At 49.1% G+C, this 26256-nt stretch overlaps 1 long non-coding RNA gene across 1 annotated transcript in view; it reads left to right on the top strand.

Annotated features, from left to right (window-relative positions):
* Positions 1-26256, top strand: part of LOC140718638 (uncharacterized) — a 164976-nt gene that overhangs the window by 35407 nt on the left and 103313 nt on the right. Inside the window, exon 2 of the long non-coding RNA XR_012096755.1 lies at positions 24844-24961. This is a non-coding gene — a long non-coding RNA (uncharacterized lncRNA). The remainder of the gene's footprint in view (positions 1-24843; positions 24962-26256) is intronic.

The raw sequence follows: 26256 nt of genomic DNA on the forward strand, positions 1-26256 counted from the left end.
GAAGGGACAGGGAGAGGGGAATCATGGTTGGGAAAAGTGGAAGGGAGAGGGAAGGGAGTGGGAAGCACCTGTGAGACATCCTCGGGGTTGGGTGTGTCTGCACCCACCCCTGGCACTCCTTCTCTGCCACCTGTCTGACACCCTTCCCATGGCGCTCCACCCTCACCATTCCCAGCATCCTCTGTTCCCACCAGATTTACAAACTTTCTCTCTGTGCCACATTGACAAATACAGTACTGTGCAAAAGTCTTAGCTCTATATATGTGCCTAAGACTTTTGCATAGTACTGTACATAAATACCGGAATGATAGAATCATTACATGTAAGAGACAATTAGACAGACACTTAAGCATGCATAGTATAAACGGATTCAGCCCTAATGCAGGTGCTCCACAGGGGTTAATGTTGGGTTCAGTAGTGTTCATGTTGTATGTTAATGATCTGGATGATGGAATTGATGGCCAAGTATGCAGATGATATGAAGATAGGTGGAGGTAGGTAATTTTGAGGATGCAGGGAGTCTGCAGAAGGATTTACACAGATTAGGAGGATGGATGAAGAAGGGGCAGATGGAGTACAGGGAAGTGTATGGATATACACTTTGGTAAAAGGAATAAAGGCATAGACTATTTTATAAATGCAAAGTGAATTCAGAAATTAGAGGTGAAAAGGGACTTGGGAATCCTACTGTAGGATTCCCTAAAGGTTAACTTGCAGGTTGAGTCAGTGGTAAGCCAGAAAAATGCAATGTTGACATTTATTTTGAGAGGATGAGAATATAAAAGCAAGGATGTAACGTTGAGTCTTTATAGGGCATTGGTTCCCTCTAATCTGTAATGACCAGTGTGCACAAAAATCTTGTGCTGTGCAATATTTTGCCCAGTGACACCAACATGTGCGCACCGAATACTTTCTTCAATAAAATCAGTTTAAATAAGGCAGTTCTAAAATCTGCAGACAAATCATCGCAAACTCCATGTGATCAATCCCCTCCGCATCCGAAACCGGAAAAGGAAATGTGATTGTGTACGATAGTGAAATATACTTAACGTGCCAACGAGGTAGAGGGTGACAACCTTTTGTGCACAGTTTAAATTCCTTTGTGTGCTAGTAGCAAAAGATGTGTGCGCGTGCACACACACACACACACACACACACACACACACACACACACACACACACACACACACACACACACACACACACACACACACACACACACACACACACACACACACACAGACACCTTAGAGGGAACATCGGTCAGACTATACTTGGAGCATTGTGAGAAATACACAGAAAATTCTGGAGGAACTCAGGCAGCATCTATGGAGGGGAATAAATAGTCAAAACGGCAATAGTTTATTCATTTCCATAGATACTACCAGACCTGCTGAGTTCCTCCAAAATTTCCTGTATGCTGGTCTGGAATTTTAGCATCTGCAGAACCTTTTGTGCTTTTGGAGTGTTGTGAGAAGCTTTGGACTCCTTATCTAAAAAATGTGTGTTGGCATTGGAGAGGGTCCTGAAGAGGTTTATGAGAACGATCCCAGGAGTGAAAGGGTTGACTTGAGAGTAGCATTTAATGGCTCTGGACCTGTATTTGCTGGAGTTTAGATGAACTTCTCATTGAAATCTACTAAATACTGAAAGGTTGAGATAGAACGGACAGGGTGGAGAGGATGTTTCCAATAGTGGAAAGTCCAGAATCAGAAGGCATACCCTCAGGATAGAAGGACATCCCTTTAGAACAGAGATCAGTAGGAATTTCTTCAGCCAGAGGGTGATGAATCTGTGGAATTCATTGTTAGACTGCTGTGGAGGCCAATTCATTGGGTATATTTAAAACAGAGGTTGATATCACAGTGCTTATCAGTATTGCACCCATATTGTACTGTCTCAGTACTTTTATATTTGTGTGCTGTAGCACTTACTTTTTATTCACAGTTATTTTGTAAATAATACTATTCTTTGCATTTCTGGTTAGATGCTAACTACATTGCATTTCACTTTGTATCTGTACTCGGCACAATGACAATAAAGTTCAATCTAATCTAATCTAATATGTACTCGATGCCAATACTTATGGGGAGAAGGCAGGAGAATGGGGTTGAGAGGGAACATAGAACACAGAACATAGAATAGTACAGCACATTACAGGCCCTTTGGCCCACAATGTTGTGCCGACCCTCAAACTCTGCCTCCCATATAACCCCCCACCTTAAATTCCTCCATATACCTGTCTAGTAGTCTCTTAAATTTCACTAGTGTATCTGCCTCCACCACTGACTCAGGCAGTGCATTCCACGCACCAACCACTCTCTGAGTAAAAAACCTGAGTGATAAATCAGCCATGATGGAATAGCGGAGCATATTCTGCTTCTATGTCTTATGGTCTAAATGGGAATATTATAGACGGCTAAAAAGGGTCAACATGGATTTTTTATGCAGGTTCAACTCCACAACTCTTACCTCTTTCCCAGGCTTATAAAATATAATAGCACCTTACCATCTCATCTATCGCACAGTGTTCCTAATCTCAGGCTTTCCCTGATGGGGAAATAGAGTATGGGAAGATAATACAGACAATGAAGAATAGTTTCTGAGTTTGGCTGCTGTTTGGTTCCAATCGTTGCTGCTTTGTCCTGATGTGAAATGGTTGCATTAAAAGCCATTATAAGGAAACAATTGCATTTTTAAAGCATTGAGCACAATAACACCAAACACCAGATTCTGCATCAAAGAGTAAACAGAATCAGAATCAGGTTTAACATCATCGGCATGTGCTACGAAATTTGTTAACTTTGTGGCAGCAGTACAATGCAATACATGATAATATAGAAAAAAAAACGGAATTACAGCAAGTATATAAATGTATATTAAATAGTTAAATAAATAAGTAGTCCAAAAACAGAAATAAAAAAGTCGTGCGTAGTGTTCATGGGTTCAATGCCCGTACAGAAATCAAAAGGCAGAGGGGAAGAAGCTGTTCCTGAATCACTGAGTGTGTGCCTTCAGGCTTCTGTACCTCCTTCCTGATGGTAGCAATGAGAACAAGGCATGACCTGGGTGATGGGGGTCCCTAATGATGGATGCTGCCTTATTGAGGCACCGCTCCTTGAAGATGTCTTGGATATTGCGGTGGCTAGTACCCATGATGGAGCTGACTAATTTTACAACTCTGCAGCTTATCAGGGAATGCGGATCAGGGCAAATCTTTAGTCTTACAATTGTAACCAAGAAACCTATACTGGGATGATTAAAAATAACTTAGAAAATTGACTGGGTTGACTCAACTCTTTATCACACTAAATGTGACAGCACTTTATTAGTAGACTGTGAAATCATACAAAATCATTCAAATATCCACTAATTTCCACTCCAACTACATTAGTGTCTGCACAGCAGTAAATAGCATTATCTTTCTGTTGGAGACTTCCAGTTAGATACTCTGTGATCTATTGCATAAAAATACCATTACACCAGTGCAGTTATTAGGGAGAATATTAACATTCTTAAAGTTTAATTTAAAATGGATACCCTGTGTGGCTCCTATGGGATGTTGCGATGACTTATGGCGTTACTGAGTGAACATAAAGTAGTTTGGATGAGAAAAAAAGACTGGCTTCTCTTTGATATCATCCCAATCAGCTTTATTATCACTGTCTGAGATGATGTGAAGTCTGTTGTTTTGCAGCAGTAGTACAGTACAAAGGCATAAAATCGTCATCATTTACAGAAATAAATTAATTGCGCAGAAGATGAATAACGAGGTGGTATTCATGGGTTCTTAGACCGTTAAGAAATCTAATAGCAGAGGGGAAGAAGCTGTTCCTGAATCATTGGGTGTGGGACTTCAGGCTCTTATATCTCTTCCCTGACAGTAATAATGAGAAGGGGCATGTTTAGGATGGTGAGCGTCCTTACTGATGGATACTGCCTTATTCTTCTGACATCCTTCCAGAATAAAGTTCAAAGTATGTATACATTATACAACCTTGAGATTCATCTCCTTACAGGCAGCCACAAAACATGGAAACCCAAAAGAATCCATTAAAAAAAATCAAACACCCAAAAAGTGCAGAAAAAAGAACAAATCGTGCAAACAATAAATGCAAGCAAATAGCATTCTGAACTGAAGTCCACAGAGTCCATCCATGGGCCTTTCGTTCAGCGCAGAGCTGAGTAAATGATGTAGAACAGTGAGCTGAATTGGCCCGACCCTCACCCTGGGATGGGACACCCCGACCTCTTCAATCTGGCCTGGCGCCTAATCATTGTCCAAACATCGGGTTCAGTCGTTTCAAGTATACGGTCGGCCCGGCATAGTGGCTAGTGTAATGCTATTACAGTGCCTGTCACCCCGGTTCAATTCCCGCTGCTGACTGGAAGGAGTTTGTACATTCTCCCCATGACTGCACAGGTTTCCTCCATGTGCTCTGGTTTCCGCCCACATTCTGAAGATGTACAGGTTAGGAGGATAATTGATCACTTAGGTGTCATTGGGTGGCGTGGGCTCACTGGGCCAAAAGGGCCGGTTACTATGCCATATCTCTGAATATAAAAGAAAACTAAATTGAATATATACTATAGTTACAATTGCGACATCTGTTCTTAAATCATTCCAGTGTCAATAGCTCCACCACCATACTTGGCAGGCATACCCTTTCCCACTAAAAGATTGTGTCCACCTGTCCAATAGCTCTGGTGTTTGGTTTAGCATTAAGCAAAAGCTCTGTCCAATCTTTTGTGGATATAGGTGATCTTTTGCCACTTTTAAATGGGATTTCTCCCTGCATGCCATATCTAGTATCACCAAACAGTGGATTAGTAGAGAAATCATATTGCTAAAAGAGAAACAAATAGCTGCCAAGCATTGGATATCTGGATCGTATTTTAATACACACTTCATTAACCTGTAAGATCAGCCTCAATTCCCTCTCAACAGATGCTGCCTGACCCACTGAACATTCTCAGCATCTTTATTTTTTAATTTCGTTATCAGTTTTCTCATCATGGGATCTTACTGTTTGCAGATTTTATCCTGTCTGTTCCTATGTTCCAGAGACTATACAGTGCTTATGAAAACCCAGAGTTCATGAGAGGCGCTATAGTGATGCAAGTCCTTCTTTCATTTTTATTTTCTCTAAGGTATCCACCTCGAGCGTATTCTCAGATATTTCCTCCTATAATGGAAGCACCTTTGTTTACACTCAGTGGCTACACCTGAACAGTGCTCACTAATACAAATATCTAATCAGCCAATCATGTGGCAGCAACTCAATGCATAAAAGCATGCAGACATGGTCAAGAGGTTCAGCTGTTGTTCAGGCCAAACATCAGAATGGGGAAGGAATGGATTCTGAGTGACTTTGACAGTGGAATGATTGTTACATAGAAACATAGAAAACCTACAGCACAATACAGGCCCTTCGGTCCACAAAGTTGTGCCGAACGTCCCTACCTTAGAAATTACTAGGTTTACCTTTCGCCCTCTATTTTTCTAAGCTCCATGTACCTATCCAAAAGTCTCTTTAAAGACCCTATCATATCCGCCTCCACCACCATTGCCGGCAGCCCATTCCATGCACTCACCACTCTCTGAGTAAAAAAAACTTACCCCTGACATCTCCTCTGTACCTGCTCCCCTGCACCATAAACCTGTGTCCTCTTGTGGCAACCATTTCAGCCCTGGGGAAAAGCCTCTGACTATCCACACTGTCAAATGCCTCTCATCATCTCATACGCTTCTATCAGGTCACCTCTCATACTCTGTCGCTCCAAGGAGAAAAGGCCGAGTTCACTTAACCTATTCTCATAAGGCATGCTCCCCAATCCAGGCAACATCCTTGTAAATCTCCTCTGTACCCTTTCTACGGCTTCCACATCCTTCCTGTAGTGAGGTGACCAGAACTGAGCACAGTACTTCAAGTGGGGTCTGACCAGGGTCCTATACAGCTGCAACATTACCTCTCAGATTGTTGGTGCCAGATGGGCTCAGAATCTTCTAATCTGGAATTTTTACATACAACAGTCTCCAGAGAATGGTGCAACAAACAAAAAATTATCCAGTGAGCAGCAGTTCTGTGGGCGAAACACTTTGTAATTGAGAGAGGTCAGAGGAGAATGGCCAGACTGGTTCAAGCTGACAGGAAGGCGACAGTAACTCAAATAACGACACGTTACAACAGTGGTGTGCAGAAGAGCATCTCTGAGCGCACAGCACATCAATCCTTGATGTGGATGGGCTACAGCAACAGAAGACCAGACATACACTTAGTGGCCATTTTATTAGGTACAGGAAGTATCTAATAAAGTGGCCACAGAGTGTATAAGCCCTTTGAAAGTTTCTCTTGACCTTCCACTAATTGGACAGATCAGTCAGGAGGGCACTTAAGAGTCACACATGAGGTGTAAGATTGAGTTTCACACAGGGGGCAGCAGTTTCTCAGCTCTATTTCCAACAGCAGTGACTACACTTCAAAAGCTGCTTCATTGTCAAGTGCTCTGGGACGCTCTGAGGTCAGGATAGATGCTATTTAAACACTAATCCTTTTTGTTCCTGAAGGACACAAAGACCCGTTTTTTAAACAACAATTTAGCAGCTTTTACAGTTCTTCATGGTAGCAGCTACAATTTAATAGATTTATTGAATTCAATTTTATAACTTGCCTGACTAGAATCGAACTCATGACCTTCCAGCTGCTGGTCCAGTTTCATAACTGCTACACCATCACGTCCCCACCAGAAGCAACTCATAGCCCTGGGCCTGTACTCGCAGGAGTTTAAAAAAATCGAGGGAGGATCTCAATGAAATCTATCGAATACTGAAAGGCCTAGATAGAGTGGGCGTGAAGAGAATGTTTCCTATAGTGGAGGATTGAGGACTAGAGGGCACAGCCTCAGAAAACAAGGACGACCCTTTGGAACAGAGATGAGGAGGGATTTCTCTATGGAACTCATTATCACAGATGCTGTGAAGGCTAATTCATTGGGTTTATTTAAAGAAGAGGTTGATTGGTTCTTGATTAATAAGGGTGTCAAAGGTTACAGGGAGAAGACAGGAGAATGGAATTGAGAGGGGTGATAAATCAGTCATGATGAGCAGACTCGATGGGCTGAATGGCCTAATTCTGCTCCTATATCTTATGGTCTTATAATAAATCTGATGCTAATTCTGATACTCTGAAACCTTACTCAGAGACGCCTCCCAAACTGCTGGTCATCAATATTTGAAAATAGCTATCCTTAATAGACCTATTGCTACTGAAATCTCTGCAGTTTGGGGGAAACCTTGTCAAAGGGACCCACTAAGTGAAAATCATGCACTTTTCTGCAGGGGAAGGCAGAGATGGAGGAGGGTTGGGAAGAAAAAAGAAGAGAAAGAGAGAATGGGAGCCACAAAAGTCACACTGAAAGAGATGGATGGAGGAGAGAGAAGGGAGAGGAGCAGACAGAAAAAGAGGGGAAGAGGAGACCAAGGAGTTGGGCAATAGTCAGAAAATGACGCAGTGGAGGGTACTCAATCAGTGGCATAGAAGAGATGGGAGGAAGAGAGTGAGTGTGAGAAACACACACACGCACACGCACACGCACGCACACACACACACGCACGCACACACACACGCACACACACTCACACGCACACACACGCACACACACGCACACACACGCACACACACGCACACACACACACAAACACACACTCACTCCAGAGGGTAGCAGATTTCACCTTCTGCCATTTCTGTGTGAAAAGGTTTATTCTGAATTCCATTCTGGATTTAAGGGAAACTGACTTCTGTTGGTAGCCCCCTTTGTTCTTTTAAATCAAAGTTTTTGAAGTCAAGAAGAAATCCATTTCTCACTCCATAATCTCTCATCTCAAGAGTTCTGTTCAATCTGTCTTATTAGGTACATTTTCTCAGTTCCTTTATTATCATAGGCAATATTTTGTACCTACTAAAATAAGCCATAAGAAGAGACCAGAATTATTTCTAGTACACCATGTGTGGCTGATTTGGCCAACACAAAACTGCTGCTTTTCAATGTGTCACTTTATCTGGTTAAATCAGTGGAATCAATTCTTTTAGTCTATTCCTTTCACTCTCTCTATTTTTGCTTTAGGGTCTCATGGTAGCTTCTGGTTTTCCTGAAAATATATTTTTGCCTCACTGAGGTCTGTCAGCTAGACAAGTGATGATAGACTGTCACAGGACAGTTCATTCGAACATCTTTACTTGAGGAAAAAGAACATCATGATTTTACCAGTCACTAATATGAGGAGGGATGTTAACAGAAACAGTTGTAGCTTACAAATCAATTGTAACTGGAGAATATAAAGCAAAAGACCTGTGAAAGGATCAGCCTGTACTCATCTTGAAACATCAGCCAGCTATAAATTTCACCCCAAAAGGATCTATAAAAGCAAACACTTTCTCTTGGGCTGTTCCTGCACTGCTACACAGAACTACATCTGTCAGAACTCACAAGAAATGGTAAAATGATAAATATAAACGGATTAAAACTCCGCCTAAAGAGATTCCTTCCTTCAAGGAAATAAATTTGTCACACTTTAGTCTCGTTCTGTTAGGCAATAGCTCAGAAACCTCATTCATCGTTCTGTTAGCTGCCAGCGTGTGGACTGTGACACATGGTGCGATTAAGACAAAGTTAATTCTATAACTTCCTGTCTGCAACCTTTGCGCTTCCAGTCATGACTGATAGTATTTGCGATATGATTTCAGCTGTTGTACCCTCCCCCGTGGCTGGCCCCCACCTGGTCTGCGATGCAAAAATGACCAAAAACCGATCAACATAACATTACATTAACAAGCAGCAGTTATTCTGTCAAACTACATCTCCAAAAGATTCGATACTTTGCTCCTGCTGTGACTGCAAGGAAAAGCAAATATTATTTAAAGTCCCTCTCTCTGGTGCACAAGACTGTATGTAATTTCTCCCAATGCGATAATTGGCCAGTCTGGTACTTAATTGAATGAGTGAGGTAACACGGTGACTCTGACAATGTTAATCAGATACACACATATACTTACACACACACGCACACACACACACACACACACAGATGTGTACATACATTTTATTTTATTTAGAGATACAGCAATTTTAATTACTAATTAACCTACTAACCCAAGCAATGTGGGAGGAAACCAGAGAGCCTGGAGAAATGTGTCAGAATGAGTGACAATACTTGAGGGCTGCCACCAGCACAACCTTGGCTGTGTTGGTTGTAAACGCAAGTGAGGCATTTCACTGCACGCTTCGAAGTGCACGTGATAGATAAATCAGAACCCGAATCTGCAACTCATGCGGTCACGGGGAGAAAGCACAAACTCCTTACAGGCAGAGGGGGGAATTGAACCTGGGTCACTGGTACTGTAATAGTGCGACGCTACAGTGCTAACCTCCTCCCTAACAAACACATAGAGGTTTTGTAGCTATCTTTCCCTAGAAGCCAGGTTTATGCTAATAGAGATGGAGGTGGGGTCTGTGGGAAGTGTTGTTTAATTACATATGATTCTGACCTGTCAGTCTTAGTGTTTTATTTCATTTAGAGATACAGTGTGGAATATTTGAGCCTCTCCAGCAACCCTGATATAACCCCTAGCTTAATCACAGGACAATTTACAATGATCAATTAACCTACTAACTGGTACATCTTTGGTCTATGGGAGGAAACCAGAACACCTGGAGAAAACCCACACATTCCATGGGGAGGAAGTACAAGCTCCTTACAGATGACTCCTAACTCCGATACCCCATGCTGTAATAGTATTGTGCTAATCGCTACGCTACTGTGGCGCCCAATCTTCTAATTGGAGTTAGTCTGCAGTGGTTAGTTTCAGATTCATTTACTTAACACACATAGATAGAAAAATTCAGTGAAGTGCATTGCCTGTGTTAACTACAAACACAGATATGGCAGCCCACAAGTAGTGCCACACATTCCTGCGCCAATATACTGTGCCACAATGCTTGGCAGAACAACAACCAATAAACAACAGCAAAACAAGCCCCATCCTTCCCTACCACCCACCCACCCACGTGCACACACAGACAGTCCTCCAAGCCCAGGATAGGCTGTCTCCAGTCTCCAGTCTTCAGCTTCCAGTGGACTCACACATTCTCAGACACTGGGCTTTTGACTTCTCCAATGGGTTCACAGATTTGCAGACACTAGGATTTCAGCTTCTTCAGTGGGCTCACAGATTCGCAGACACTGGGTCTTTGATATCTTCTGTGGACTCACAGACACACGACCCAGGGCTCTGACCATCAGTCCTCGAATCCCAAACTTCAGATTGACTTTTGGGCTAATGATTACAAATAAGGACCTTGAATATGGACCCCAAAACTCCAGGACTTGAACAGGTTAGCTTTTGGCAAACTTGAATTTCTCAACTGAAATTTTTCTTCTTTTGCTAAGCACTGGGTGCCATACAGTCTAAGATCCAATGTTTTGTTCTGGGAATTAATTCAATTAATTATGGATATGCATAGACTACAGGAATACCTCTATTCCTAAGGCCATCTGGAATTCAGCAGCCACATTCTTGGTTTCATCAACTTTTTTATACAAGCTGCAAAGGAGTGCATGCATTTTGTATCCAAATGTGAATCATCTGATCAATATAGTTTTATAATGACATTCGAGATTCAAGATTCCTGGTACACAAGTGTAAATGAAAACAAAATGATTGTTACTCCGGATCTGATGCAGCACAAAAAAAACCACAATAAGATAAAGAACACAACAATAATAATAGAAAAGTACAACATAAACATTATTGTGCCAAAGTCTTAGTCACACATATATAGCTAGGGACCCTAAGACTTTTGCACAGTATTGTAGTAATTTTGTGTATTGCATGTACAGTGCATGCTGCCACAAAACCTCCCCACAAATTTCATGACATTGTGTGAGTGATGATAAACCTGATTCTAATATGGGTCTCTTTTGTGGACTGAGAGTGGGAAGGGGGCAGAGAGAGGGGAATCATGGTTGGGAAAAGGGGGAGGGAGTGGGAAGCATCAGAGAGACATTCTGTAATGATCATAAACCAGTTATTTGGAATCAAATGACCTTGCCTGGTGTCTCAGTGCTGGCTGTGACTTCATCCATGCCAACTCCACCCCTCGCACTCCTCTGCCACCTGTTGCACACTCTCACTATTCCTAACATCCTTTACTCCCAGATTTACAAACTCACTCTCTGCTCCATGTTGACAAATACAGTTCTGTGCAAAAGCCTTAGGCACCCTAAATATATACTGTATATGTGTAAAAGACTTTTGCACAGTCCTGTAAAAATACATATGATAGCTAATATACGTAGATCGATTGTATATCCATAAGGTGATGTTGGACACAGGGGTGTCTGTACATACGGTGACTCTGACATGAAATGATAAAGTAGCGGTGGTGGGAGGTGTACGGGTGGATTAGTGGGTGAAGGTGTTCAGGGGTGGGTTAGTGGGTGAAGGTGTTCAGGGGTGGGTTAGTGGGTGGAGATGTACAGGGGTGGGTTAGGGGGTGAAGGTGTACAGGGGTGGGTTAGTGGGTGGAGGTGTTCAGGGGTGGGTTAGTGGGTGAAGGTGTACAGGGGTGGGTTAGTGGGTGGAGGTGTTCAGGGGTGGGTTAGGGGGTGAAGGTGTACAGGGTGGGTTAAGGGGTGAAGGTGTACAGGGGTGGGTTAGGGGGTGGAGGTGTTCAGGGGTGGGTTAGTGGGTGAAGGTGTTCAGGGGTGGGTTAGTGGGTGGAGATGTACAGGGGTGGGTTAGGGGGTGAAGGTGTACAGGGGTGGGTTAGTGGGTGGAGGTGTTCAGGGGTGGGTTAGTGGGTGAAGGTGTTCAGGGGTGGGTTAGTGGGTGGAGGTGTACAGGGGTGGGTTAGGGAGTGAAGGTGTTCAGGGGTGGGTTAGTGGGTGACAGTGTTCAGAGCTGGGTTAGGGGGTGAAGGTGTTCAGGGGTGGGTTAGTGGGTGAAGGTGTTCAGGGGTGGGTTAGTGGGTGGAGATGTACAGGGGTGGGTTAGGGGGTGAAGGTGTACAGGGGTGGGTTAGTGGGTGGAGGTGTTCAGGGGTGGGTTAGTGGGTGAAGGTGTACAGGGGTGGGTTAGTGGGTGGAGGTGTTCAGGGGTGGGTTAGGGGGTGAAGGTGTACAGGGTGGGTTAAGGGGTGAAGGTGTACAGGGGTGGGTTAGGGGGTGGAGGTGTTCAGGGGTGGGTTAGTGGGTGAAGGTGTTCAGGGGTGGGTTAGTGGGTGGAGATGTACAGGGGTGGGTTAGGGGGTGAAGGTGTACAGGGGTGGGTTAGTGGGTGGAGGTGTTCAGGGGTGGGTTAGTGGGTGAAGGTGTTCAGGGGTGGGTTAGTGGGTGGAGGTGTACAGGGGTGGGTTAGGGAGTGAAGGTGTTCAGGGGTGGGTTAGTGGGTGACAGTGTTCAGAGCTGGGTTAGGGGGTGAAGGTGTACAGGGGTGGGTTAGTGGGTGGAGGTGTTCAGGGGTGGGTTAGTGGGTGAAGGTGTACAGGGGTGGGTTAGTGGGTGGAGGTGTTCAGGGGTGGGTTAGGGGGTGAAGGTGTACAGGGTGGGTTAAGGGGTGAAGGTGTACAGGGGTGGGTTAGGGGGTGGAGGTGTTCAGGGGTGGGTTAGTGGGTGAAGGTGTTCAGGGGTGGGTTAGTGGGTGGAGATGTACAGGGGTGGGTTAGGGGGTGAAGGTGTACAGGGGTGGGTTAGTGGGTGGAGGTGTTCAGGGGTGGGTTAGTGGGTGAAGGTGTTCAGGGGTGGGTTAGTGGGTGGAGGTGTACAGGGGTGGGTTAGGGAGTGAAGGTGTTCAGGGGTGGGTTAGTGGGTGACAGTGTTCAGAGCTGGGTTAGGGGGTGAAGGTGTTCAGGGGTGGGTTAGTGGGTGAAGGTGTACAGGGGTGGGTTAGTGGGTGGAGGTGTTCAGGGGTGGATTAGTGGGTGAAGGTGTTCAGGGGTGGGTTAGTGGGTGGAGGTGTTCAGGGGTGGGTTAGTGGGTGAAGGTGTTCAGGGGTGAGTTAGTGGGTGAAGGTGTACGGGTGGATTAGTGGGTGAAGGTGTTCAGGGGTGGGTTAGTGGGTGGAGGTGTTCAGGGGTGGGTTAGTGGGTGAAGGTGTTCAGGGGTGGGTTAGTGTGTGAAGGTGTACGGGTGGATTAGTGGGTGAAGGTGTTCAGGGGTGGGTTAGTGGGTGGAGGTGTTCAGGGGTGGGTTAGGGGGTGAAGGTGTTCAGGGGTGGGTTAGGGGGTGAAGGTGTACAGGGTGGGTTAAGGGGTGAAGGTGTACAGGGGTGGGTTAGGGGGTGGAGGTGTTCAGGGGTGGGTTAGTGGGTGAAGGTGTTCAGGGGTGGATTAGTGGGTGAAGGTGTACAGGGGTGGGTTAGTGGGTGGAGGTGTTCAGGGGTGGGTTAGTGGGTGAAGGTGTTCAGGGGTGGGTTAGTGGGTGGAGGTGTTCAGGGGTGGGTTAGTGGGTGAAGGTGTTCAGGGGTGGGTTAGTGGGTGAAGGTGTACGGGTGGATTAGTGGGTGAAGGTGTTCAGGGGTGGATTAGTGGGTGGAGGTGTTCAGGGGTGGGTTAGTGGGTGAAGGTGTTCAGGGGTGGGTTAGTGCGTGAAGGTGTACGGGTGGATTAGTGGGTGAAGGTGTTCAGGGGTGGGTTAGTGGGTGAAGGTGTTCAGGGGTGGGTTAGTGGGTGGAGGTGTTCAGGGGTGGGTTAGTGCGTGAAGGTGTACGGGTGGATTAGTGGGTGAAGGTGTTCAGGGGTGGGTTAGTGGGTGGAGGTGTTCAGGGGTGGGTTGGGGGTGAAGGTGTTCAGGGGTGGGTTAGTGGGTGAAGGTGTTCAGGGGTGGGTTAGTGGGTGGAGGTGTTCAGGGGTGGGTTGGGGGTGAAGGTGTTCAGGGGTGGGTTAGTGGGTGAAGGTGTTCAGGGGTGGGTTAGTGGGTGAAGATGTACGGGTGGATTAGTGGGTGAAGGTGTACAGGGGTGGGTTAGGGGGTGAAGATGTACAGGGGTGGGTTAGTGGGTGGAGGTGTTCAGGGGTGGGTTGGGGGTGAAGCTGTTCAGGGGTGGGTTAGTTGGTGAAGGTGTACAGGGGTGGGTTAGTGGGTGAAGGTGTACAGGGGTGGGTTGGGGGTGAAGGTGTTCAGGGGTGGGTTAGTGGGTGAAGGTGTTCAGGGGTGGGTTAGTGGGTGAAGGTGTACAGGGGTGGGTTAGTGGGTGAAGGTGTTCAGGGGTGGGTTAGTGGGTGAAGATGTACGGGTGGATTAGTGGGTGAAGGTGTACAGGGGTGGGTTAGTGGGTGGAGGTGTTCAGGGGTGGGTTAGTGGGTGAAGGTGTTCAGGGGTGGGTTAGTGGGTGGAGATGTTCAGGGGTGGGTTAGTGGGTGAAGGTGTTCAGGGGTGGGTTAGGGGGTGAAGGTGTTCAGGGGTGGGTTAGTGGGTGGAGGTGTTCAGGGGTGGGTTAGGGGGTGAAGGTGTTCAGGGGTGGGTTAGTGGGTGAAGGTGTTCAGGGGTGGGTTAGGGGGTGAAGGTGTTCAGGGGTTGGTTAGTGGGTGAAGGTGTACAGGGGTGGGTTAGTGGGTGGAGGTGTTCAGGGGTGGGTTAGTGGGTGGAGGTGTACAGGGGTGGGTTAGGGGGTGAAGGTGTTCAGGGGTGGGTTAGTGGGTGGAGGTGTACAGGGGTGGGTTAGGGGGTGAAGGTGTTCAGGGGTGGGTTAGTGGGTGGAGGTGTTCAGGGGTGGGTTAGGGGGTGAAGCTGTTCAGGGGTGGGTTAGTGGGTGAAGGTGTTCAGGGGTGGGTTAGGGGGTGAAGGTGTTCAGGGGTTGGTTAGTGGGTGAAGGTGTACAGGGGTGGGTTAGTGGGTGAAGGTGTTCAGGGGTGGGTTAGTGGGTGAAGATGTACGGGTGGATTAGTGGGTGAAGGTGTACAGGGGTGGGTTAGTGGGTGGAGGTGTTCAGGGGTGGGTTGGGGGTGAAGGTGTTCAGGGGTGGGTTGGGGGTGAAGGTGTTCAGGGGTGGGTTAGTGGGTGAAGGTGTACAGGGGTGGGTTAGTGGGTGAAGATGTACGGGTGGATTAGTGGGTGAAGGTGTACAGGGGTGGGTTAGTGGGTGAAGATGTACGGGTGGATTAGTGGGTGAAGGTGTACAGGGGTGGGTTAGTGGGTGAAGGTGTTCAGGGGTGGGTTAGGGGGTGAAGGTGTTCAGGGGTGGGTTAGTGGGTGGAGGTGTACAGGGGTGGGTTAGTGGGTGAAGGTGTTCAGGGGTGGGTTAGTGGGTGAAGGTGTACGGGTGGATTAGTGGGTGAAGGTGTTCAGGGGTGGGTTAGTGGGTGGAGGTGTTCAGGGGTGGGTTGGGGGTGAAGGTGTTCAGGGGTGGGTTAGTGGGTGGAGGTGTACAGGGGTGGGTTAGTGGGTGAAGGTGTTCAGGGGTGGGTTAGTGGGTGAAGATGTACAGGAGTGGGTTAGTGGGTGAAGGTGTTCAGGGGTGGATTAGTGGGTGAAGGTGTACAGGGGTGGGTTAGGGGGTGAAGATGTACAGGAGTGGGTTAGTGGGTGAAGGTGTTCAGGGGTGGGTTAGGGGGTGAAGGTGTACAGGGGTGGGTTAGTGGGTGAAGGTGTTCAGGGGTGGATTAGTGGGTGAAGGTGTTCAGGGGTGGGTTAGGGGGTGGAGGTGTTCGGGGTGGGTTAGTGGGTGAAGGTGTTCAGGTGTGGGTTAGGGGGTGAAGGTGTTCAGGGGTGGGTTAGGGGGTGAAGGTGTACAGGGGTGGGTTAGTGGGTGGAGGTGTTCAGGGGTGGGTTAGGGGGTGAAGGTGTTCAGGGGTGGGTTAGTGGGTGAAGGTGTACAGGGGTGGGTTAGGGGGTGAAGGTGTTCAGGGGTGGGTTAGTGGGTGAAGGTGTACAGGGGTGGGTTAGGGGGTGAAGGTGTTCAGGGGTGGGTTAGTGGGTGAAGGTGTACAGGGGTGGGTTAGGGGGTGAAGGTGTTCAGGGGTGGGTTAGGGGGTGAAGGTGTACAGGGGTGGGTTAGGGGGTGAAGGTGTTCAGGGGTGGGTTAGTGGGTGAAGGTGTTCAGGGGTGGGTTAGTGGGTGGAGGTGTACAGGGGTGGGTTAGTGGGTGAGGTGTTCAGGTGTGGGTTAGTGGGTGAAGGTGTTCAGGGGTGGGTTAGTGGGTGGAGGTGTTCAGGGGTGGGTTAGTGGGTGAAGGTGTACAGGGGTGGGTTAGTGGGTGAAGGTGTTCAGGGGTGGGTTAGGGGGTGAAGGTGTACAGGGGTGGGTTAGGGGGTGAAGGTGTACAGGAGTGGGTTAGGGGGTGAAGATGTACAGGAGTGGGTTAGTGGGTGAAGGTGTACAGGGGTGGGTTAGGGGGTGAAGGTGTACAGGGGTGGGTTAGGGGGTGAAGATGTACAGGGGTGGGTTAGGGGGTGAAGGTGTACAGGGGTGGGTTAGGGGGTGAAGATGTACAGGAGTGGGTTAGTGGGTGAAGGTGTACAGGGGTGGGTTAGGGGGTGAAGGTGTACAGGGGTGGGTTAGTGGGTGAAGGTGTACAGGGGTGGGTTAGGGGGTGAAGGTGTTCAGGGGTGGGTTAGGGGGTGGAGGTGTTCAGGGGTGGGTTAGGGGGTGAAGGTGTTCAGGGGTGGGTTAGTGGGTGAAGGTGTTCAGGGGTGGGTTAGGGGGTGAAGGTGTTCAGGGGTGGGTTAGTGGGTGAAGGTGTACAGGGGTGGGTTCGTGGGTGAAGGTGTTCAGGGGTGGGTTAGGGGGTGAAGGTGTTCAGGGGTGGGTTAGTGGGTGAAGGTGTACAGGGGTGGGTTAGGGGGTGAAGGTGTTCAGGGGTGGGTTAGTGGGTGGAGATGTACAGGGGTGGGTTAGGGGGTGAAGGTGTACAGGGGTGGGTTAGTGGGTGGAGGTGTTCAGGGGTGGGTTAGTGGGTGAAGGTGTTCAGGGGTGGGTTAGTGGGTGGAGGTGTTCAGGGGTGGGTTAGTGGGTGAAGGTGTTCAGGGGTGGGTTAGTGGGTGAAGGTGTACGGGTGGATTAGTGGGTGAAGGTGTTCAGGGGTGGATTAGTGGGTGGAGGTGTTCAGGGGTGGGTTAGTGGGTGAAGGTGTTCAGGGGTGGGTTAGTGCGTGAAGGTGTACGGGTGGATTAGTGGGTGAAGGTGTTCAGGGGTGGGTTAGTGGGTGAAGGTGTTCAGGGGTGGGTTAGTGGGTGGAGGTGTTCAGGGGTGGGTTAGTGCGTGAAGGTGTACGGGTGGATTAGTGGGTGAAGGTGTTCAGGGGTGGGTTAGTGGGTGGAGGTGTTCAGGGGTGGGTTGGGGGTGAAGGTGTTCAGGGGTGGGTTAGTGGGTGAAGGTGTTCAGTGGTGGGTTAGTGGGTTGAGGTGTTCAGGGGTGGGTTGGGGGTGAAGGTGTTCAGGGGTGGGTTAGTGGGTGAAGGTGTTCAGGGGTGGGTTAGTGGGTGAAGATGTACGGGTGGATTAGTGGGTGAAGGTGTACAGGGGTGGGTTAGGGGGTGAAGATGTACAGGGGTGGGTTAGTGGGTGGAGGTGTTCAGGGGTGGGTTGGGGGTGAAGGTGTTCAGGGGTGGGTTAGTAGGTGAAGGTGTACAGGGGTGGGTTAGTGGGTGAAGGTGTACAGGGGTGGGTTAGTGGGTGAAGGTGTACAGGGGTGGGTTGGGGGTGAAGGTGTTCAGGGGTGGGTTAGTGGGTGAAGGTGTTCAGGGGTGGGTTAGTGGGTGAAGGTGTACAGGGGTGGGTTAGTGGGTGAAGGTGTTCAGGGGTGGGTTAGTGGGTGAAGATGTACGGGTGGATTAGTGGGTGAAGGTGTACAGGGGTGGGTTAGTGGGTGGAGGTGTTCAGGGGTGGGTTAGTGGGTGAAGGTGTTCAGGGGTGGGTTAGTGGGTGGAGATGTTCAGGGGTGGGTTAGTGGGTGAAGGTGTTCAGGGGTGGGTTAGGGGGTGAAGGTGTTCAGGGGTGGGTTAGTGGGTGGAGGTGTTCAGGGGTGGGTTAGGGGGTGAAGGTGTTCAGGGGTGGGTTAGTGGGTGAAGGTGTTCAGGGGTGGGTTAGGGGGTGAAGGTGTTCAGGGGTTGGTTAGTGGGTGAAGGTGTGCAGGGGTGGGTTAGTGGGTGGAGGTGTTCAGGGGTGGGTTAGTGGGTGGAGGTGTACAGGGGTGGGTTAGGGGGTGAAGGTGTTCAGGGGTGGGTTAGTGGGTGGAGGTGTACAGGGGTGGGTTAGGGGGTGAAGGTGTTCAGGGGTGGGTTAGTGGGTGAAGGTGTTCAGGGGTGGGTTAGGGGGTGAAGGTGTTCAGGGGTTGGTTAGTGGGTGAAGGTGTACAGGGGTGGGTTAGTGGGTGAAGGTGTTCAGGGGTGGGTTAGTGGGTGAAGATGTACGGGTGGATTAGTGGGTGAAGGTGTACAGGGGTGGGTTAGTGGGTGGAGGTGTTCAGGGGTGGGTTGGGGGTGAAGGTGTTCAGGGGTGGGTTGGGGGTGAAGGTGTTCAGGGGTGGGTTAGTGGGTGGAGATGTACAGGGGTGGGTTAGGGGGTGGAGGTGTACAGGGGTGGGTTAGTGGGTGGAGGTGTTCAGGGGTGGGTTAGTGGGTGAAGGTGTTCAGGGGTGGGTTAGTGGGTGGAGGTGTTCAGGGGTGGGTTAGTGGGTGAAGGTGTTCAGGGGTGGGTTAGTGGGTGAAGGTGTACGGGTGGATTAGTGGGTGAAGGTGTTCAGGGGTGGATTAGTGGGTGGAGGTGTTCAGGGGTGGGTTAGTGGGTGAAGGTGTTCAGGGGTGGGTTAGTGGGTGAAGGTGTACGGGTGGATTAGTGGGTGAAGGTGTTCAGGGGTGGGTTAGTGGGTGAAGGTGTTCAGGGGTGGGTTAGTGGGTGGAGGTGTTCAGGGGTGGGTTAGTGCGTGAAGGTGTACGGGTGGATTAGTGGGTGAAGGTGTTCAGGGGTGGGTTAGTGGGTGGAGGTGTTCAGGGGTGGGTTGGGGGTGAAGGTGTTCAGGGGTGGGTTAGTGGGTGAAGGTGTTCAGGGGTGGGTTAGTGGGTGGAGGTGTTCAGGGGTGGGTTGGGGGTGAAGGTGTTCAGGGGTGGGTTAGTGGGTGAAGGTGTTCAGGGGTGGGTTAGTGGGTGAAGATGTACGGGTGGATTAGTGGGTGAAGGTGTACAGGGGTGGGTTAGGGGGTGAAGATGTACAGGGGTGGGTTAGTGGGTGGAGGTGTTCAGGGGTGGGTTGGGGGTGAAGGTGTTCAGGGGTGGGTTAGTTGGTGAAGGTGTACAGGGGTGGGTTAGTGGGTGAAGGTGTACAGGGGTGGGTTGGGGGTGAAGGTGTTCAGGGGTGGGTTAGTGGGTGAAGGTGTTCAGGGGTGGGTTAGTGGGTGAAGGTGTACAGGGGTGGGTTAGTGGGTGAAGGTGTTCAGGGGTGGGTTAGTGGGTGAAGATGTACGGGTGGATTAGTGGGTGAAGGTGTACAGGGGTGGGTTAGTGGGTGGAGGTGTTCAGGGGTGGGTTAGTGGGTGAAGGTGTTCAGGGGTGGGTTAGTGGGTGGAGATGTTCAGGGGTGGGTTAGTGGGTGAAGGTGTTCAGGGGTGGGTTAGGGGGTGAAGGTGTTCAGGGGTGGGTTAGTGGGTGGAGATGTTCAGGGGTGGGTTAGGGGGTGAAGGTGTTCAGGGGTGGGTTAGGGGGTGAAGGTGTTCAGGGGTTGGTTAGTGGGTGAAGGTGTACAGGGGTGGGTTAGTGGGTGGAGGTGTTCAGGGGTGGGTTAGTGGGTGGAGGTGTACAGGGGTGGGTTAGGGGGTGAAGGTGTTCAGGGGTGGGTTAGTGGGTGGAGGTGTACAGGGGTGGGTTAGGGGGTGAAGGTGTTCAGGGGTGGGTTAGTGGGTGGAGGTGTTCAGGGGTGGGTTGGGGGTGAAGGTGTTCAGGGGTGGGTTGGGGGTGAAGGTGTTCAGGGGTGGGTTAGTGGGTGAAGGTGTACAGGGGTGGGTTAGTGGGTGAAGATGTACGGGTGGATTAGTGGGTGAAGGTGTACAGGGGTGGGTTAGTGGGTGAAGATGTACGGGTGGATTAGTGGGTGAAGGTGTACAGGGGTGGGTTAGTGGGTGAAGGTGTTCAGGGGTGGGTTAGGGGGTGAAGGTGTTCAGGGGTGGGTTAGTGGGTGGAGGTGTACAGGGGTGGGTTAGTGGGTGAAGGTGTTCAGGGGTGGGTTAGTGGGTGAAGGTGTACGGGTGGATTAGTGGGTGAAGGTGTTCAGGGGTGGGTTAGTGGGTGGAGGTGTTCAGGGGTGGGTTGGGGGTGAAGGTGTTCAGGGGTGGGTTAGTGGGTGGAGGTGTACAGGGGTGGGTTAGTGGGTGAAGGTGTTCAGGGGTGGGTTAGTGGGTGAAGATGTACAGGAGTGGGTTAGTGGGTGAAGGTGTTCAGGGGTGGATTAGTGGGTGAAGGTGTACAGGGGTGGGTTAGGGGGTGAAGATGTACAGGAGTGGGTTAGTGGGTGAAGGTGTTCAGGGGTGGGTTAGGGGGTGAAGGTGTACAGGGGTGGGTTAGTGGGTGAAGGTGTTCAGGGGTGGATTAGTGGGTGAAGGTGTTCAGGGGTGGGTTAGGGGGTGGAGGTGTTCGGGGTGGGTTAGTGGGTGAAGGTGTTCAGGGGTGGGTTAGGGGGTGAAGGTGTTCAGGGGTGGGTTAGGGGGTGAAGGTGTACAGGGGTGGGTTAGTGGGTGGAGGTGTTCAGGGGTGGGTTAGGGGGTGAAGGTGTTCAGGGGTGGGTTAGTGGGTGAAGGTGTACAGGGGTGGGTTAGGGGGTGAAGGTGTTCAGGGGTGGGTTAGTGGGTGAAGGTGTACAGGGGTGGGTTAGGGGGTGAAGGTGTTCAGGGGTGGGTTAGTGGGTGAAGGTGTACAGGGGTGGGTTAGGGGGTGAAGGTGTTCAGGGGTGGGTTAGGGGGTGAAGGTGTACAGGGGTGGGTTAGGGGGTGAAGGTGTTCAGGGGTGGGTTAGTGGGTGAAGGTGTTCAGGGGTGGGTTAGTGGGTGGAGGTGTACAGGGGTGGGTTAGTGGGTGAGGTGTTCAGGGGTGGGTTAGTGGGTGAAGGTGTTCAGGGGTGGGTTAGTGGGTGGAGGTGTTCAGGGGTGGGTTAGTGGGTGAAGGTGTACAGGGGTGGGTTAGTGGGTGAAGGTGTTCAGGGGTGGGTTAGGGGGTGAAGGTGTACAGGGGTGGGTTAGGGGGTGAAGGTGTACAGGAGTGGGTTAGGGGGTGAAGATGTACTGGAGTGGGTTAGTGGGTGAAGGTGTACAGGGGTGGGTTAGGGGGTGAAGGTGTACAGGGGTGGGTTAGTGGGTGAAGGTGTACAGGGGTGGGTTAGGGGGTGAAGGTGTTCAGGGGTGGGTTAGGGGGTGGAGGTGTTCAGGGGTGGGTTAGGGGGTGAAGGTGTTCAGGGGTGGGTTAGTGGGTGAAGGTGTTCAGGGGTGGGTTAGGGGGTGAAGGTGTTCAGGGGTGGGTTAGTGGGTGAAGGTGTACAGGGGTGGGTTCGTGGGTGAAGGTGTTCAGGGGTGGGTTAGGGGGTGAAGGTGTTCAGGGGTGGGTTAGTGGGTGAAGGTGTACAGGGGTGGGTTAGGGGGTGAAGGTGTTCAGGGGTGGGTTAGTGGGTGAAGGTGTACAGGGGTGGGTTAGGGGGTGAAGGTGTACAGGGTGGGTTAGGGGGTGAAGGTGTTCAGGGGTGGGTTAGTGGGTGAAGGTGTACAGGGGTGGGTTAGGGGGTGAAGGTGTTCAGGGTTGGGTTAGTGGGTGAAGGTGTTCAGGGGTGGGTTAGGGGGTGAAGGTGTTCAGGGGTGGGTTAGTGGGTGAAGGTGTACAGGGGTGGGTTAGGGGGTGAAGGTGTTCAGGGGTGGGTTAGGGGGTGAAGGTGTTCAGGGGTGGGTTAGGGGGTGAAGGTGTTGATGCAGCAAACTACTGCTTAGAGAAAGTAACTGTAAATCTGGTGGACCCTGCATGGATGCTATGTAGCCTCCTCCCTGATGGGATAGGCACAAAGAGTCCATGAGCAGGATGCGTGGGATCCTTTATGGCGTTACTGACCCTTTTCCGGCACCTTTCTGTATATATGTCCTTGACTGGTGCAGATGATGGGTTGGTTGGATTGACTACCTGTCCTCCACAATGCATTTCCCATGCCATGCAGAGATGCAGCTTGTTAGGATGCCCTCTACTGTGCATCTGTAGAAGGTCATGAGTATGTTGTGTGAAGTCCAGCTCTCTTCAGCCTCCTCAGAAAGCAGAGGTGTTGGTGAGCTTTCTTGATTGTGTAGAATGTGTTTTGGGACCATGGGAGGTTGTGTGAGATGTGCACTCCCAGGTGTTTGCAACTACTTGCAGTTTCCACTGTTGTGCCACTGATGTAAAGAGTGGTGTGAGTTTTCATAAAGTCGATAACCATCTCCTTTGTCTTGTTGACATTCAGGAAGAGGTTATTTTCCTGGGATCAGGCCTCAAGCACTTTCATCCCCTTTATGTAAGCTGTCTCATCATTGTTGGTGATGATCCCTACCACTGTCGTATCATTGGCGAACTTGACAATGTAATCACTCAGGTGTTTGGCCGTGTAGTCATGTGTGTGCAGAAAGTACAGAAATGGGCTCAGCACACAGCCCTGGAGGGAGGGGACCCATGTTGAGGGTGATGGGGTGGAGGAGGAGCAGTTGTGTATCCTGACCATCTGATTAGATCCAAACACGAGGAAATCTGCAGATGCTGGAAATTCAAACAACACACGCAAAATGCTGGTGGAACACAGCAGGCCAGGCAGCATCTATAGGAAGAAGCACTGTCGACGTTTCGGGCCGAGACCCTTCGTCAGGACTAACTGAACGGAGATACTAAGAGATTTGAAAGTAGTGGGGGAAGGTGGAAATGCGAAATGATAGGAGAAGACCGGAGGGGGTGGGATGAAGCTCAGAGCTGGAAAGGTGATTGGCAAAAGTGATACAGAGCTGGAGAAGGGAAAGGATCATGGGACGGGAGGCCTCAGGAGAAAGAAAGGGGGTGTGGGGGAGCACCAGAGGGAGATGGAGAACAGGCAGGGTGATGGGCAGAGAGAGAGAAAAAAAACAAACAACTAAATATGTCAGGAATGGGGTAAGAAGGGGAGGAGGGGCAATAACGGAAGTTAGAGAAGTCAATGTTCATGCCATCAGGTTGGAGGCTACCCAGCCAGTATATAAGGTATTGTTCCTCCAACCTGAGTGTGGCTTCATCTTGACAGTAGAGGAGGCCATGGATAGACATATCAGAATTGGAATGGGACGTGGAATTAAAATGTGTTGCCACTCCTCCCCTTCTTACCCCATCCCTGACATATTTAGTTGTTTGTTTTTTTTCTCTCTCTCTGCCCATTACCCTGCCTGTTCTCCATCTCCCTCTGGTGCTCCCCCCCTCCCCCTTTCTTTCTCCTGAGGCCTCCCGTCCCATGATCCTTTCCCTTCTTCAGCTCTGTATCACTTTCGCCAATCACCTTTCCAGCTCTTAGCTTCATCCCACCCCCTCCGGTCTTCTCCTATCATTTCGCATTTCCCCCTCCCCCCACTACTTTCAAATCCCTTAGTATCTCTCCTTTCAGTTAGTCCTGACGAAGGGTCTCGGCCCGAACGTCGACAGTGCTTCTTCCTATAGATGCTGCCTGGCCTGCTGTGTTCCACCAGCATTTTGTGTGTGTTATCTGATTAGGTCCGTTGGGCAGGGCGTCCGACATCAATTTGCACAGTGTTGTATTTACACCAAGGAGTAGGAGTTTGTTCACTAAGGTTTGTGAGGCAATAGTGTTGAATGCTGAACTGAAATCCAGAAACAGCATTCTGACAAAAGTGTCTTTGTTTCCCAGGCATGTCAGGGCCAAGTGCATGGCAGTTGCTATGGCATCAATATAAATCACTAGGACGAAGGCACGAAAGATATGGTTGATAAAATCCAAATCAGATTTATTATCACTGAATTATATAACATGAAATCAGATGTTTTGCAACAACACAATGGCAAGAAAGAAATGAAATACATAATGATAAAAACAAAAAGTGCTGAAAGGAAAGTGAAGAGGATCTAATGAAGTGATATAGATAGGTATACTGAGTGGGTGTGAATCTGTCAAATGGAATATTATGTGGGAACGTAAATTTGATCATTCTAGAAGGAAAAAGCAAAGAATATTTTGATTTATGAAGGTTAATATGCCTAAAGAGAGCTTTTGGCACATTGTTAATTTCTTGTTCTAGCTGTATTCGTTCTTGTAAAAATTGTGCATAGTTTATGTTTATTTATTTATTGAGACACATTGTGGAATAGGCCCTACTGGCCCTTCAAACCACACTGCCCAGCTATCGCCAATATAAGCCTAGCCTATTCACAGGACAATTTACAACAACCAATTAAACTACCAACTGGTATGTCTTTGAACTGTGGGAGGAAACTGGAGCACCCGGAGGAAACCCACACAGTCACGGGGAGAATGTACAAACTCCTTAAAGACAGCAGTGGGAATTGAACCCAGGTCGCCTGTACCGTAAAGTGTTGCGCTAACCACCATGCTGCAATTAGTCTTTCTTGTGAATGCTGCTTATCTGATGCAATGCGCCTGTGATGCTGCTGCAAGTAAGTTTTTCATTGCACCTGTGCATACGTGTGCTTGTGCATATGACAATAAACTCCATGTTGACTTTAACTCTGAGACACAATTAAGGAACATACAGATGATATTTTCTTATTACTTCCATCAAGGGTATTTGCCTAAACCGCTCATAATATTATGTGAAAAGGCTGTGTAGACATCTCCTGCTTTACAATGCAATTGATATTTCTTCCAGCTCATCAGACAATCTACTGGAGGAACTCGGCAGCTTGGGAAGCATCTGTGTGGGTGAAGGACTTGCTAACATTTTGCATCACGACTGAGAACGAAGAGGGGTGACAGCTGGTATGAAGGTAAAAGCGGGGAGGAGTGAGACAGGGACCGGAGGTGATTGGTAGGCCAAGGTGTGGTGGAGGATGATGGGCAGACGGATCCAGATGGGGAAGGTCGGAGGGAAGGAAGTGGGAAAGAGAGGCAGGTGAGTACGGACAGAGGCTGGAGGGTGGTGAGCAGGAATACAAAGGGCTGCCAGTGCTGGAATCTGATACATAAGGAAGGTAAGAATGGAAACCATTAAGGCAGAGGTGAATGGCAGACAGAACTAGAACTAGACGGGGAAGAAGTGGGTGGAGTGCCAGAGGGTGAAATGTCTGGTGGTGGGATAGGGGTTCGAGGGGGGCGTGGGGGAGGTGAAATGGGTGATTGGGAAGAGGTTTAAGTTTCTTTCATTTTGATTGTACTTAAACTTCACAGAATTACAAATAGATCAGAATCAGGTTTAATGTCACAGGCATGTCGTGAAATATGTTGTTTTGTGGCAGCTGTACATTGCAATACACAATAATAAAAACTATCATTTACAATAGGTATATATATATATATATATATATAAAAAGAAAAATAAATAAGTAGTGCAAAAAAAAGTTGGAAAATACTGAGGTAGTGTTCATGAGTTGTCCATTCAGAAATCTGATGGCAGAGGGAAATAAATTGTTCCTGAAACATTGAGTGTGTGTCTTCAGGCTCTTGTATCTCCTCTTTGATGGTAGCAATGAAAAGAGAGCATGTCCTGGGTGATGGGGGGCTGGGGGTTCTTAATGATGGATGCCACCTTTTTGAGGATTGCCTTTTGAAGGTGCCCTGGATGCTGGGGAGGCTAGTGCCCAAGATGGAGCTGGCAGAGTTTATAACTTTCTGCAGCTTTTTCCAATCCTATAGAGTGCCAAGCGCCCCCCCCCCCCCCACACCATACCAGATGGTGATACAACCTCTTAGGATTCTCTCCACAGTACATCTGTAGAAATTTTGCGAGAGTCTTTGGTGACATACCCATTCTCCTCAAACTCGTAACGAAATATAACTGGTGTCATGCCTTCTTTGTAATTGCATCAATGTGTTGAGTCCAGAATGGATCCTCAGAGATGGTGGCACCCAGGAGTTTGAAGCTGCTCACCCTCTCCACTGCTGATCCCTCGATGAGAGCTGGTGTGTGTTCCCCCAGCCTCCCCTTCCTGAAGTCCACAATCAATTGTCTTACTGACGTTGAGTGCAAGGTTGTTGCTGTGACAAACCTCTCAACCAGCTGATCTATCTCACTCCTATACGTCTTCTCACCACCATCTGAAATTCTGCCAACAATGGTTATGCC

Source organism: Hemitrygon akajei, chromosome 30 (assembly GCF_048418815.1).
Source record: "Hemitrygon akajei chromosome 30, sHemAka1.3, whole genome shotgun sequence".
Taxonomy (NCBI): domain Eukaryota; kingdom Metazoa; phylum Chordata; class Chondrichthyes; order Myliobatiformes; family Dasyatidae; genus Hemitrygon; species Hemitrygon akajei.